The sequence below is a fragment of the Macrotis lagotis genome, chromosome X, assembly GCF_037893015.1.
Source record: "Macrotis lagotis isolate mMagLag1 chromosome X, bilby.v1.9.chrom.fasta, whole genome shotgun sequence".
NCBI lineage: Eukaryota > Metazoa > Chordata > Mammalia > Peramelemorphia > Peramelidae > Macrotis > Macrotis lagotis.
In genome coordinates, this window is record NC_133666.1 from 541198779 (window position 1) to 541214541 (window position 15763).

The following is a 15763-nucleotide window of genomic DNA, read 5'->3' on the forward strand; positions in this document are numbered from 1 at the left end:
ACACTGGCAACAGAACCTGCAGCGAAAATCTGGAGAAAGAAGCCTGCACCCCAAGAGATGGTAAGGGAAGTCTAAAGAGATTTCTCTGCTCTCCCTTGGGGTAGGACTCTGCAGTTTGCAGTACACTCAAATACAGGTTGCAGTTTGGGCTTCCATGCTAAATAGCCAAGCTGGACCCCTCCTTATAGCCTCAGGGCAGAGGGAAGTACAGGGACATATACATATCAAAGCACAGGCAAGAGAGCATAAGACCTTGGAGGAATAAAGGTCCCTGTGGGGTGACCCCCACCAAAAAAAAAAACCCAAAGCCTTGGAACTGCTGTAAATTAGTCTTGGGCTGAGGAAATGAGTAAAGAACATAAAAAGAAGAATCTGACCATAGAGAATTACTTTAGTCCCATGGAAGATTAAACACATACTCAGATGATGACAAAGTCAAAGCTTCAGTTTCCAAAACATACAAGAGCAATAGAAAATGGGCTCAGACTAAAGATGAGCTCAAAAAAACTTGAAAAGCAATTAAGGGAGATGGAGGAAAAAATGGGAGGAGAAATGAGAACGATGCAGAAAAATCATGAAAACCAAATCAACAACTTGGTGAAAGATATACAAAAACAAATTGAAGAAAATAATGTTAAAAACCAGTTTAGGCCTAATGTAAAAAGCAAGACCAAAAGCAAATGAGAAGAAGAATGCCTTAAAAAGCAAAATTGGCTAGCTGAAAAAGGAGATAAAAAAAGCTCTCTGAAGAAAATAAGTCCTTCAAATGCAGAATGGAACTAAAGGAAGCTGATGACTTTGCAAGAAATTGGGAAGAAATAAAACTCTTCCAAAATAGTCAAAAATTAGAAGAAAATGAAATATCTCATTGGAAAAACAACTGACTTTGAAAACATATCCAGAAGAAACAATTTTTAAAATTTTGGGGCTATCTGAAAGCCATGATCAAGAGAAGAGCCTAGACTTCATTTATCAAGAAATAATACAGTAAAATTGCCCTGAGATCCTAGAATCTGAGGGTAAAATAGAAATCAAGGGAATTCACTGGTCACCTCCTGAAAGAGATCCCAAAAGAAAAACTTCCAGGAATATTATAGCCAAATTCCAAAACTCCCAAATCAAAGAGAAAATTCTAAAAGCTGCCAGAAACAAACAATTCAATTACCAAGGCTCCATAGTGGAATTACACAGTATCTGGCAGCATCTACATTAAGGGTCATAGGAATTGGAATATGATATTCCAGAAGGCAAAAGATCTTGGTTACAACCAAGAATCAACTACCCAGGAAAACTGAACATCCTCTTTCAGGGGAAAAGATGGACTTTCAATGAAACATGGGACTTCCAAACTTTCCTATTGAAACAACCAGAGCTGAACAGAAAGTTTGATCTCCAAGTACAGGACTCTAGTGAACCATAGAGGGAGTGGAAGAGAAGGACCAACTATGAGGAACTTAGTGATACTGAACTATTTGTATTCCTTCATGGGAAGAAGATATTAATAACTCCTATGAACTTTCTCATTTATAAAAGCTGTTAGAAGGAGCATATATAGACAGGACATAGCAAGGAATGAAATATAATGTATTATATTAAAAAGAGGGATTCAAGGGGTAATAAAGAAAGTATTAGGAAGAAGAGAAAAGAGAGGAAGAAGAGACTAAGATATTTCACATAAGAATCAAGAAAAAACTTTTTTTCAATGAAGTGGAAAGGGGAAAGGCAAGAGGGAATGAATGAGCCTTCATTCTCATCAGAAACGGTTCAGAGAGGAAATAACATACACACTTAATAGGGTGAGGAAATCTATCTTACCCTAGAGAAAAATAAGAAGAAAGGGATGGGATAAGGGGGAATGGGGGGAGGGAAGGAGGGAATAGGTGATAGAAGAGAGGGAAGATTGAGGGAGAGGGTACTCAGATTCAACACACTTTTGGATGGGCCAGGATGAAAGGAGAGAAGAGAGAGAATAGAATAAATGAGAGTGGGGAGAAATAGAGTGGAGGTACAGCTAGTAATAGCAACTGTGGGAAAAATATTGAAACAACTTCTCTGGCAGACATATGATAAAGAAAGCAACTCACCCCAGAGACAGAGCCATTGAAATCTGAACACAGACTGAAATAAAAATTTTTTTCCTCTCTCTATTCTTGAGGTTTCTCATCTTCTTGGGGAGTGGTGGTTGTGGTTATGTTTACTCTTATAACACATTCTATTTATATCAATGTATGGCATGGAAACAATATAGAGGCTATCAGACAGCTTTCTGTGGGGGGGGGATTGTAGAATTCAGAGCCTTGCAAAAAATGATGTGTACATATTACTATTGTATATAATTGGAAAAGGAGTTTAGCAAGTTTCTCTGATAAAGGGCTCGTTTCTCAAATGTGTAAGGAACTTAGTTAAATTTGCACAAATAAGAGTATTTCTCCAATTAATAAATGGACAAAATATATGCACAAGCAGTTTCTAGAAGAAGAAATCAAAGTGATCGAGAGTCAACTGAAAAAAGTTCTAAATACTCATTTTTGTTCTTTATTAAAAATTTTCTTTAATTTATTTACCCATTAGTAAAATATTCTTCTTGTAAGAGTAAACATATTACCCCCTCCCCACTCAGAAATATGAAACTTCATGAGAAATAAAGTTAAAGAAAAAGAAAAAATGTGTTTCAGTCTGTCTTCTGATATCATCAGGTCTGTCTTAGGTGGATCACATTCTTTATCATAAGTCCATCATAGAAATTACTTCCATATTTTTCCACAGTTGCTGTTGCTGATTGTAATTCCCTCCATCCATTCCTCCCTACTACTATCTATTATATTTTTTCTCCCCTTTCACTCTGTTCATCTTAAAAAATGTGCTGCAGGGTAGCTGAGTAATGCAACAGACAGAGCACCAGCCCTGGGGCCAAGAGGTCCCAAGTCTACATCCCACCCCAGAGACCCAGCAACCTCCTGGCCCTGTGGTCCCAGACAGGCCACCCAATTTCACCACCTTGCAAAAAGTGAAAAAGAAAATGTGCTATATCTGACTAACCTCTTCTATGATCTACTCTCTCCTCTATCACCCACATCCCTGCTCCCCTCCCCCTGTTCCCCTTCTCTCCTTATTCCCCTAGATTTCTATACCTTATTGAGTGTGCATGCTATTTCCTTTCTGAGCCATTTCCAAGGAGAATGAAATCTCTTTCATTCCTCCTTGCCTTTCCCCCTTCCATATCATTGCAAAAGCTACATGAAATATCTTTTATATGAAATATCTTAGCCTATTCTACATTTTCTTTCTTACTCCCAGTACATTTATTTCCCTTTTACCCATTGACTCCATTTTTACCAATTATTATATTTTCAAATTCAACTTTCTCCTGTGCCTTATCTATAAAAGCTCCTTCTACTTGATGTATTTAATGAGGTTTTTAATGAATGTTATCAGTATCATCTTTCCATGCAGCAATATACACAGTTCATATTCATGAAGTCCCTCATAATTTACCCTTCTCTTTCTCCCTCTCTGTATTTCACCTGAGTCCTGTACTTGAATTCTGTTCATCTCTGTTTGTTTCAACACGAATATTTGAAATTCCCCTGTTTCATTGAAAGTCCATGTTTTACCCTGGGAGAGGATGTTCAGTTTTGCTGGGTAGTTGATTCTCAGTTGCATTCCAAGCTCTTGTGCCTGCTGGAACATTATATTCCATATCCTACGAGCCCTTAATGTAGATGCTGCTAAGTCCTGGGTAGTCCAGTCTGCAGCTCTAAAATATTTGAATTGTGTTCTTCTGGCTACTTGTAATATTTTCTCTTTGACTTGGGAGTTCTGGAACTTGGCTATAACATTCCTGGAGGTTGTTTTTTTTTCTTTGGATTTCTTTCCAGGGGAGATCAGTGGATTCTCTCAATTTCTATTTTACCCTGTGGTCAAGGATATCAGGGCAATTTTATTGTAAAAATTCTTTAAAAATGAGGTCAAGGGTCTTTTCCTGATCATGACTTTCATGTAGCCCAATAATTTTAAAATTATTTTTCTTAGATCTGTTTTCCAGAGCAGTTGTTTTTTCAATGAGATATTTCACATTTTCTTCTAATTTTTCATTCTTTTGGTGTTGAAGTATTGTGTCTTAACTTCTCGTAAAATCATCTGCTTCCTTTAGCTCCATTCTACATCTGAAGGATTGGATTTCCTCAGAGAGCTGTCTTATTTCCTTTTCCATCTGGCCAATTCTGATTATTAAAGCATTTTTGTCTTCAATAACTTTTTGAACTGTTTGATTCATTTGATTTAAGCTGGTTTTTAATGTTATTTTCTTCAGCATTTTTTGGATTTCCTTGATTAAGCTGCTGGCTTCCTCTTCATGGGTATTTTTTCTGTATCTCTCTCATTTCTTTTCCCAATTTTTCTTCTGTCTCTCTTACTTGATTTTCAAAGTCTTTTTGGAGCTCTGTCATAGCCTGTGCCCCACTTCTATATTTCATTGAGTCTTTAGATGCAGAAGCTTGACTTTCTCATCTTTGGATTGAGTATTTTTATCTTCCATGGAACCAAAGTAATTGTCTATTGTCAGGTTCCCTTTTTTCTTTACTCATTCCCCCAGAGTGTTCCTAATTTTGCGGTGCTTCCTGAGTTTTTGAGTGTTTTTGGACACTCCAACATGTGAAGATCTTGGATCTCAGCATGTGAGGCTCTGATTGCTCTCCTGGCCTGTTGAATGACCACAAGTGCACCCCTCTTCCATGGGGCTATGGGGGGGGTACCTACTCACAACCTGGGTCTGAATATGATAAATCTCCAGAGTCCTATCCCAGGGACAGAGGACAGACCTCAGCAATATCCTTCCACTCCCTTACCTTCCATGAGCTGAGCAATCAGGGAGCAGTTGCCTGGAGGCTGCTCCTGGGCAGCTCCACAGGTCCCCTTCTATTACCTGGGATCTGGGCTACACAAAGGGCTGCTACTGCACTGAGGGGAGCAAGGCTGACCTGGACTTCATGCTTGCTCTGTCAGAGGTCTCCTTGCTGATCTTCCAAGTTGTGCTTGGTGCTCCCTGGGGTGCAGGTTAGGGAACTACTTCTGATGCTAGGAGCCAGCACTCCTAGGCACCCTGGGGCTGTTTCCTGGGAGACTGAAGTTCCTTTGCTCTGGTGTGCTGATTCCCCTCCAACCTCAAGTAACAGAGCCTTCCCACTATTTTCCAGGTTCCCTTGGGCTGGAGAATTAGCTCATTGGATCTTTCTGTAGGTTCTGTTTTTTATGATTTTTATCTCTTTTTTTAAAAGAGTTTAGTAAAGTGTCTAGCATACATTAGTTATTACATAAATGCTTATTTTCTTCTCATTTCTCTTTTTATTCCATAAGGGAACAGATTAAAGAAGAGCTAAATAAGAATAATGGCCTTAAATACAAGTGAAAGGCTAAAATAGACAGGGAACATAAACAATGTACAGAAAATGGGATCCTTCTCAGAAAAAATGCGGAAAATGAAAGTTTAAAAACTGAATGAACAAAACAAATCAAAGGATTGAAAAAAAGTTTTCTTTGATTATCTGAAGAAAGGAAAAGAGCAAATGTCCTAAAATAGTTGGATAAAAACAAATAAGAAAAGAAACTTAAAACAAAATCTGAACTAGGGAATGGGATAGAAAATGGTAAATACAGTGCTTGAGGTTGATGGGAAGAAAAATTTTAATAATAGGGATAAGAAAACTATACCCCATTATCTTTTGCTGAGAAAAAATACACTTTAAAAGCAAAGACACAGAGAATAAAAATTAGAGCTTTAAAATAAATATATTATGCATGAGGTAAATCCAGAAAAGTAGAATTGTAATTATTCTCTTAGACAAAGTAAGAATAAATATCAAAACATAAAAAAGGGAATTATAATTAAATTATACATCACACTAAAAGGGAGCATAGAAGCAGACAATATCAAACTTATATACTTCAAATATATTTGCAGCATAAACATTGACCGAACTTTGGTAAGACAAAGACAGTAGTGCAATAAAGGCAGTACAATTTCCTTATTTCAGTTTTGGATATATTTAACAGAAAGAACTAAAAAACTATAGAACTAAACAAATTGTTAGAGAAACTAGAAATAAATGATCTATGGTATCTTTAGCATAGGACTACAAAAGATTATACTTATTTCTCAGTAGCATACAGAATTGTTTTTAAAAATGACCATGTCTTAGATCCCTGAAATAGTTCAAATAAATATAAGAAGACAGAAAGGGTAAATACATTTACAAACTGTAAATAAAAATAGTAATGAGCTCAGGGACCACAAATGCAAGATGCAAATAATGAGTGGATTAAAGAATAATTAATAAAAAACAATAACTACATGAAAAAATCTAATGATAAAATTCCATGACAAAATTAATAAAGTGTAGTAAAAGCATTCATCAGAAAAGAAAACATATCCTTCCAAACATACAATAACAAGGTAGAAAAAGTGAGATCTAAGACACTAAATATGCATTTAAAAAATGATAAAGTCAACCAATAAACAGATTGAAAATAAGCAAGAAATAGTATATTGTGAGGAATGTAGGGTGTTGGTCTTCACAGGCTGTGGAGGGGAGCCCTTAGGGAATACATTATAAAGGGGGAATGGCCCAGCCAATCACAAAACTGGGAGGGTTTTCTTAATCCCATTCCAGAGATGGCAAACCCAAAACCGGTTCTCAACCAGTCAAGAGGGGGCCTAGAAATTTTGACCAGATCTTGACCAATTGAAATTAGGCATTTGAATATTAACCCACACACCTGCTGTGATGATTGAGGTCCATCAGCATATCATACGTTGTATGATCTGGGGGGGGGATCATTTTAGGGACATGACATGGAATAAGTGGACCTCTTAGATTGCAACTCAAACTCTGAGAGCCTATGAAAATCCAAGAGGGAAGGGAAATAGTTTCTGAAGACTATAAATTACCTGATGTTCCAAGGCCACCTCATGTCTCACTCCAGGTGGCACCCTTATCCTATAGGATTCATGAATAAAATGTACAATTTTCTCTCATTCTAACAGGTTTTTCTTTCTTTCATTTGTAAAAATATATGTTAAACAATAAAATAGGAATGTACAAACTAGAAAAATGTACAAAATGAGCAATAAAATTAAAAGCTTGCTTTTTTTGAAGACTAATAAAATTATTAAACCTCTAAAAAATCTGATTAAAAAGAAAGCAGAAAAATGAAACTTAAAAATTACAAAGAAGTAAGGTGAAATCACAACAAAAGCAGAATTTTTTTAAAAATATTTATAACACTTGTAGACACACATACAACACCCTAGAACACAAATGAAATAGAGGAATACCTTCAAAATATAAACTACCCCAAAGACAGAGTACTAATTAGAAATTTTCTAATCTCAATCTCAAACCCAATCTCAAAAAAGAAATGAGACCTAAAAGTCAAGAAACTACCAAAGTTGAGGAGGAAGGAAAAGGAAAAGTCTCTGATCCTGATGGAATCACAGCATTCTATCAAACTATTAATGAACTATTAGGGACTATACAAATTATTCTTTGCTACATCAATTATTCCTCACAAATTATGCCAAAAAAGTATTAATAATTCATAAAAATTGAGAAACCACAATAACATAAATACAATTCTAATGCCTCAGTAATGAAACAAGAGAAAAAACTATAACATAAAACTATTATTCAATACAGATTCAAAAATATTTGAAACAAAATTCTATCAAACAGGCTGCAGTAATTTATCAAAAAATCATTCTGTATGACTAAGTGGGATTATTCCAGAGAAATGGGAATGGTTCCACAGTAAAAAAAAATAAAAAATAATTAAATCATATTAAAATCATAATATCCCCAAATCACATGATTATCTTGAAAGTGCAAAAAAATACTTCAACAAATTACATTCATTTATGCTAAAAACCCTACAAAATATATGCATAAAATATATATGTAAAAACACAAGAAAACATTCAATGGTAATATATTGGAAATCTTTTCAATCAAATATAAGAATAAAACAATTCCATTATTTTTAATGTGATTCACAAAATTCTAGCAACAGCAATAAGAAAAAAGAATTAAACACATAAAATAAGTAAAAAAGGAAAGAAAACTATCTTTTTTCATTATGAAATGCTGGTATACTTAGACAATCTTGGGGAATGAGCAAAGAGACTAATTGAGATAACTGATAACTTCAGCAAGGTATAAAATAATACCTCAAAAATCAACTACATTTCTCTATAATGATTATAAAATCCAACAAACTATAATCAAAAGAGAAATCCTATTCTAAATATTGACAAAATATATAAATATCTGAGGATCAAACTATCAAATCTAGGAATACTTGGTGATCATAGCAAAATTGTGCTACTATAATAAATACTGATAATACCACCAATGTAACACTTTTATTATAATACTCCACTTTTAATGTTGTACCAAGCAATTTACACATTTATTATAATTTACAAAGTTGCAAAAGTTTACATTTAAACTTGCATCTCCATGATATTAATTGATTTAAAAACAAATAATCTCCATTAAGTTTGGTTTCTTTTAACTCCTTTTTCATTCTTTTAGTTTTCCAAATACATATTATGAAAGTTGTTGGGGATTTTGTTTAAACATTCACCCATATGCCAAAGTTACAAAATTTCCTTCTACCCTCCCTTTCCACTCCCCTCCCCTCAGCGGTGAACAGTCAAGTTAATATTGTACTTACATATATGTATGAAGCATGTTTACATGTTAGCCATTTTTGGTATGAGGAATTAAGATTAAGGGAAAGAAATACATAAGAGACATCTCTTTAAAAAGTGAATTTAGTGTTCCTCAGATTCTGAAGAACTCTTTTCTTTTCTTTTCTTTTCTTTTCTTTTCATCCTCTGGATAGGAATAGCATTGTCCATAACTGGTCTAATAGAGTCTTCCTAGCTCTCTGAACTGCTGAGAGGTGCTTCATCCATCAAGGTTGATCGTCTCACAATGTTGTTGTTAATGTGTACATTGTTCTCTTGATTCTGCTCTCTTTGCTCAACATCAGATCCTGCAATTACTACCATTCTTCTCTAGAGTCTGAGTATTTATGGTTCCTGGTAGAACAATAGTATATGATAAATTCATATTCTATATCATGTTAAAGCATTCCCAATTGATGGGCATTCCCTCAGTTTCCAGTTCTTTTCCACTACAAAAAAAAAAAAAGAGTTGCTATGAATTTTTTTGGAACATGTGGAACTTTTCCCATTTTTTTATGATTTCTTCTGGATATAGGCCTAGAATTGGAATTAAGGGGGTCAAAGGATATAAACAGTTTTATTGCTCTTTGGGCATGGCTCCATATTGCTCTCTAGAATGACTGGATCACTTCACAACTCCACCAGCAATGCATTCATGTCCCAGGCTTCCCACAACCTTTCTGACATTGCTCATTATCCCTTTTTTTTGTCATCTTAGCCAATATGATAGGTGTAATATATCTATATATCAGAGTTGTTTTAATTTGCATTTCTCTAATCAAAAATGATTTGGTACATTTTTTTCATGTGACTAAATATAGCTTTAATTTCTTCATTTGAAAACTGACTATTCATAACTTTTGACCACTTATCAATTGGGGAATGATTTGCAACCTTATAAATTTGTTGCAGTTCTCTTTATATTTTAGAAATAAGAGATTTATCAGAATTACTAGTTGTGAAGATTGCTTCCAAGCTTTCTGCCTTCCTTCTAATTTTGCAGCTTTGATTTTATTAGTGCAAAATCTTTTTAATTTAATATAGTCAAAAATCATCCATTTTGCAGTTTATAATGTATTCAATTTCTTGTTTGGTCATAATTTGTCCCCTTTCCACAAATCAAATAGAGTATTTATTGTTCTAGTAATTTATCTATGGTGTCTCCTCTTATAATCCTGTGCCCATTTTGACCTTATTTTAATATATAATGTGAGAAATCGGTCTATGCCTGTTTTTTGCCATAGTACTTTCCAGTTCTCCCAACAATTTTTGTCAAATGTGAGTTCTTATCCTAGAAGTCTCTGGGTTTATCAAACTCTAGATTACTGTACTATATGTGACTTCTGAACCTATTCTAATCCACTGTTCCATTACTCTATTTCTAAACCAATACAAGGCAATTGATAACTTCTCCTTTATAGTATAGTTTTAGATCTGGTAGATCTAGGTACCTTCCTTTACATTTTTTTCATCAGTTCTCTTGCTATTCTTTACCTTTTGTTGCTCCAGATGAATTCTGTTATTTTTTTCTAACTCAGTAAATAGTTATTGGTAGTTTAATTGGTCTGGCACTGAATAAGCAATTTAATTTGGGTAGAATTGTCATTTTTATTGTATTAGCTCAACCTAACTATAAACATTTGACATTTTTCCAATTATTGTGATCTTACTTTAGGTGAGAAGGGCTTTTATAATTGTGTTCATTGAGTTTCTGGATTTGTCTTGGGAGATAGATTTCCAAATATTTAATGTTGTCTATAGTTACTTTAAATAGAATTTCTCTTTTTATCTCTTGCTCTTGGGTTTTGTTGTTCAATTATAGAAATGTTTATTTAATGTGGTTTTACTTTATATCCTGCTACTTTGCTGAATATGTTGTTTCAAGGAATTTTTTTAGATAATTTACTTGGATTTTCTAGGTATACTATCCTATCATCTGCAAAGAGTGAAAGCTTTGCTTCCTCAGTGCCAATTATAATTCTTTAAATTACTTTTTCTTCCTGTATTGCTGAAATTAACATTTTTAATACTATATTGAATAGTAATCGTGATATTGGGCATCCTTGTTTCACCTCTGGTCTTATTGGAAATGTTCCAACTTAACCCCAATTACAAATAATATTTGTTGATTATTTTAGATGGAGACTAATTATTTTAAAGAAAATTTCATTCATTCCTAAACTGTCTAGTGTTTTTTTTTATTAGGAATGAATGTTGTATTTTATCATAGGCTTTGTCAGCATCTATTGAGATAATCATATATTTTCTGTTGGTTCTGCTATTGCTGTGTCCAATTATGTTGAGTATTTTCCTAATATAGAACCATCCCTGCATCCCTTATTATGGTGTATTATCCTAGTAATAACTTGCTGTTTCCTCATTGCTAAAATTTTATTTAAGATTTTTGCATCAATACTTTTTTTAGGTTTTTGCAAGGCAAACGGGGTTAAATGGCTTGCCCAAGGCCACACAGCTAGGTAATTATTAAGTGTCTGAGACTGGATTTGAACCCAGGTACTCCTGACTCCAAGGCTGGTGCTTTATCCACTACGCCACCTAGCCACCCCTTTGGTTTTTTGTTTGTTTGTTCTTTAGGTTTTTGCAAGGCAAATGGAGTTAAGTGGCTTGCCCAAGGCATAAATGTTTATTAGGGTGATTAGTCTATAATATTTTTGTTCTGTTTTGGTTCTTCCTGGTTTAGGTATCAGAACAACATTGATGTCATAAAAGGAATTTCACAGAACTCCTTCTATTTATTAAAACAGATTATGTAGAAGAGAAATTATTTATTCTTTAAATATTTGGTAGAATTCACTTTTAAACACATATGTACCTGAAGCCTTTTTATAAGGGAGTTTATTGATAGTTCTTTTTCTGAAATGGTATTTAAATGTCTTTTTTCCTCTTCTGTTAATCTGGGCAGTTTGTATTTTTATAAATATTCATCCATTTCATTTAGGTTATCAAATTTATTGCCATACAGTTGGGCAAAGCAGCTCCAAATTATCTCTTTAATTTCTCCTCAGTGGTGTTTAGTTCACCCTCTTCATTTTTGATCCTGGAAACTTAGTTGCCTTCTTTTAAAAAAAAAAAATCAAATTAACCGACTTCCAGCCAAGATGGCAGAGAGAAGACAGGCACAGTTCTAAAGTCTCCTGATCTCTTCCCCATCTATCACATGAAACAAACCTCTTAAAAGAAATCTGACCCACAAAACCCAGAAAGAAAAGCCAGGAGAAAGAACATTTACTTCAGGATTTGTCTCCAGCAGCAGCTTTGGCCAAATTCGGGTGGGTGAGTCTGGGCTCAGAGGGAGGATCAACCCCGGATCAGCCAGATCAACAGCTGAATTCGAACCAGGAGTCTGAGGGCCTGAGAGACAGACTTGTTGGATCAGCAATGGGGCTGGACCGCAGGGGCATGAGTTGGTGGGAGAGCAGAGGCACTGGTGTTGGAGCTGTCCCCTGGGAGATCCCGGACAGGGCTGGGAGGAGAGTTCTGGAGCAAGAAGGCTTCAGACACCATCCCTGGGCCCCTCTGATCTGAGTCCCATTACAACTCAGACTTCTTCCCTTACAAACAAATGCAAACTACTTCTGCCTCAGTCCCAGGTGTGTGAGCAGAAGAACCAGCCCAGCTGAGGAATGACCTCAGTCCAGGGTAAAGCCCACCATTGATTGAAAAGAATTCCTGAAAAGAATTCAATAGCTTCAACTCCTCCCTTCAAGGAAAGAGAGAAGGCCTCAACCAAGGTCACAGACACTCCAAAGAAAGCAACCAGCACCTCCTACCAGCCATTCAGAGAAACCGCACTCAGTGAGTAAAGCATTTAGAGATCCCAAGCCCTGGGGAAAAGCCCCTCCCCAACTCATGTCTTAGCAAAATGAAGAAGGGTCAGCGGAAAGGTGGATCCATAGAAAAATTCTTTGAAGGGAAAGACCCTAACTTAGAGAGACCTGCAATCTCTGAGGAGAATACAATCTGGTCTTCAGCACAGAAAGATTTCCTTGAAGAAATAAGGAAGGAGTTTAAAAATCAACTGGAAAATTTGGGAGAGACAATTAATACCTTGCAACAAGAAAACAAAACCTTAGAAAGTACAATTGGACAAATACAAAATAAGGATAGATGTCTCAGATCTTCAAATGGGCAAATGCAAAATGAAATTAATTCTCTCAAAACATCAATTGGTCAAATGGAAAGCTCTTTCAAAAGTAGAATTGACCAATTGGAAAAGGAGTTGCAAAAGGTTAATGAAGAAAACTCCTCCCCCCAAAAAAATGGAGTCTACAGAAACTAATGACTCCATGAGACAGCAAGAGTCAGTTAAACAAAATCAAAAAATAGAAAAAATAGAAGCAAATGTAAAATACCTCATCAACAAAACCACTGACCTCGAGAATAGATCAAGGAGGGGCAACCTGAACATTATAGGACTTCCTGAAAACATTGAAGAGAAAAAAATCCTGGATTTAATATTACAGGATCTAGTGATGGAAAATTGCCCTGATATCATGGAATCGGAGGGCGACTTTGCTAACTACTTTGTTATTGAAAGAGTATATCAATCCCAGAAAAAAGATCCTAAAATGAAAACACCAAGGAATGTTGTGGTCAAACTTCCAGAACTATCAGATAAAAGAGAAAATCCTGCAAGCAGCCAGAAAGAAACAATTTAAATATCAAGCAGCCACAGAAAGGATCACGTAGGACCTGACTACATCAACATTAAGGGATCAAAGGGCCTGGAATAAGAAATTTTGAAGAGTACAGGAGCTTGGAATGCAGCCAAGAATCTACTTTACCGCAAAGCTGAGCCTTCTCTTCCAGGGAAAAAAGATGGACATTTAACAAAATGGAAGAAATTCAATAATCTCTGATGAAAAAAACAGAGCTAAACAGAAGATTTGGACATCAAACAGGAGGTTCAAGAGACACATGAAAAGGTAAAAAAAATGGTGGCAGTAAAAGGGAAAAAATGCAATCCAGTAAGTTGAAACTGGCTATATCCCAGCATGGGGAGAAAAAGATTCTCATAAATCTTGAGAATTGTAACTCTAACAGAGAGAATATACCTAGCCAGAAATGATGGACATTCATGACCTATCCATGAGACTGCTATCTAAAGAGATGTAACTGGCTTTAACCCCACTTGGGAGAACGACCCTAATAACTCTCAGGAATTTGGACTCTATTCGATAGAATATACTGAATTAGAAGGAACAAACACTCAGAATTTTCTATGACTTAGATAGAATGATCTAACAAACACTCCCCCCTTAAAAGGGGGGACAGGAAAGAGACTGGAAGAGGGAGGGGAGTGAATAGGGGAAATCTCATTACACTAAGAGGTACAAAAAATCCCATGGTAATAGAGGGGAAGAAGGGAGCAGAGGAGAAACATCTGAATCTTCTTCTCATCAAACTTGGCTTAAACTCAACCTCCACATACTCAGTTAACTTATAAAACATCGAACCTTTCAAATATTAAAAGGGGGAAAAGGGGAGGGGGAATAGAGAAAGGGAAGGGGAGTGGGGGGAAATAACAAAAGGAAGGGAAGGGAAAAGGGAAAGGGGAAAGAAAGGGGAGAGTGTGATATAGGAGGGCAAACACACTGAAGGGGGTGGTATTCAGAAACAAAATACTGGGGAATATGGATAAAGGGGTAAGAAAGGGGGAAAAATACAAATGGAGGGAAGATAGCACAGAGGGCAATAAAGAATTAGTAATCATAACCTTGAATGTGAATGGGATGAACTCTCTCTTAAAACGTAAGTGAATAGCAGAGTGGATTAAAAACCAGAATCCTACAATATGCTGCTTACAAGAAACTCATCTGAAGCAGAGAGATACATATAGAGTAAAGATAAAAGGTTGGAGCAAAATATATTTTGCTTCAGCTGAAGTAAAAAAAGCAGGGTTAGCAATGCTTATCTCAGACAAAGCAGCAGCAAAAATAGATAGAGTTAAAAGAGATAAGGAAGGAAACTTTATCCTCCTAAAAGGTACCATAAACAATAAAGTCATTTCAATATTGAATATATATGCACCCAGTGGGACAGCATCCAAATTCTTAGAGGAGAAGCTGAAAGAACTACAGGAAGACGTAGACAGCAAAACTCTACTAGTGGGAGACCTCAACCTCCCTCTATCAGATCTAGATAAATCGAATCATAAAATAAACAAGAAAGAAGTTAAGGAAGTAAATAGATTGTTAGAAAAATTAGATATGGCAGAATTATGGAGGAAACTGAATGGGGATAAAAAGGAATACAACTTTTTATCTGCAGTACATGGAACTTTTACAAAAATTGACCATGTACTAGGACATAAAAACCTAATGATCAACTGCAGAAAGGCAGAAATAGTGAATACATCTTTCTCAAATCACAATGCAATAAAAGTCACATGCAATAATGGGCAAAGGAGATACAGACCCAGAACAAATTGGAAACTGAATAACCTCATTTTAAAAAATGAGTGGACCAAAAAACAAATTATAGAAACTATTAACCATTTTATTCTAGATAATGATAATGATGAAACAACATACCAAAACCTATATGAGTCATTCAAAGCAACTCTCAGGAGATATATAATAGCTCTAAATGCTTATATGAATAAATTGGAGAAAGAGGAAATCAATGAACTAAACATGCAACTAAAAAAATTAGAGAGTGAACAAATCAAAAATCGCCAATTAAATACTAAATTAGAAATTCTAAAAATTAAAGGAGAAGTTAATAAAATTGAAAGCAAAAAAACTATTGAATTAATAAATAAAACCAAAAGTTGGTATTATGAAAAAACCAATAAAATTGATAAACCTCTGCTCAATTTGATTAAAAAAAAAAGAAAACCAAATTGCTAGTATCATAAATGAAAAAGGTGAACTCACCACCAATGAGGAGGAAATTAAAGTAATAACTCGAAATTATTTTGCCCAACTCTATGCCAATAAATTTGATAATCTAAGTGAAATGGATGAATATTTACAAAAAATATAAGTTACCCAG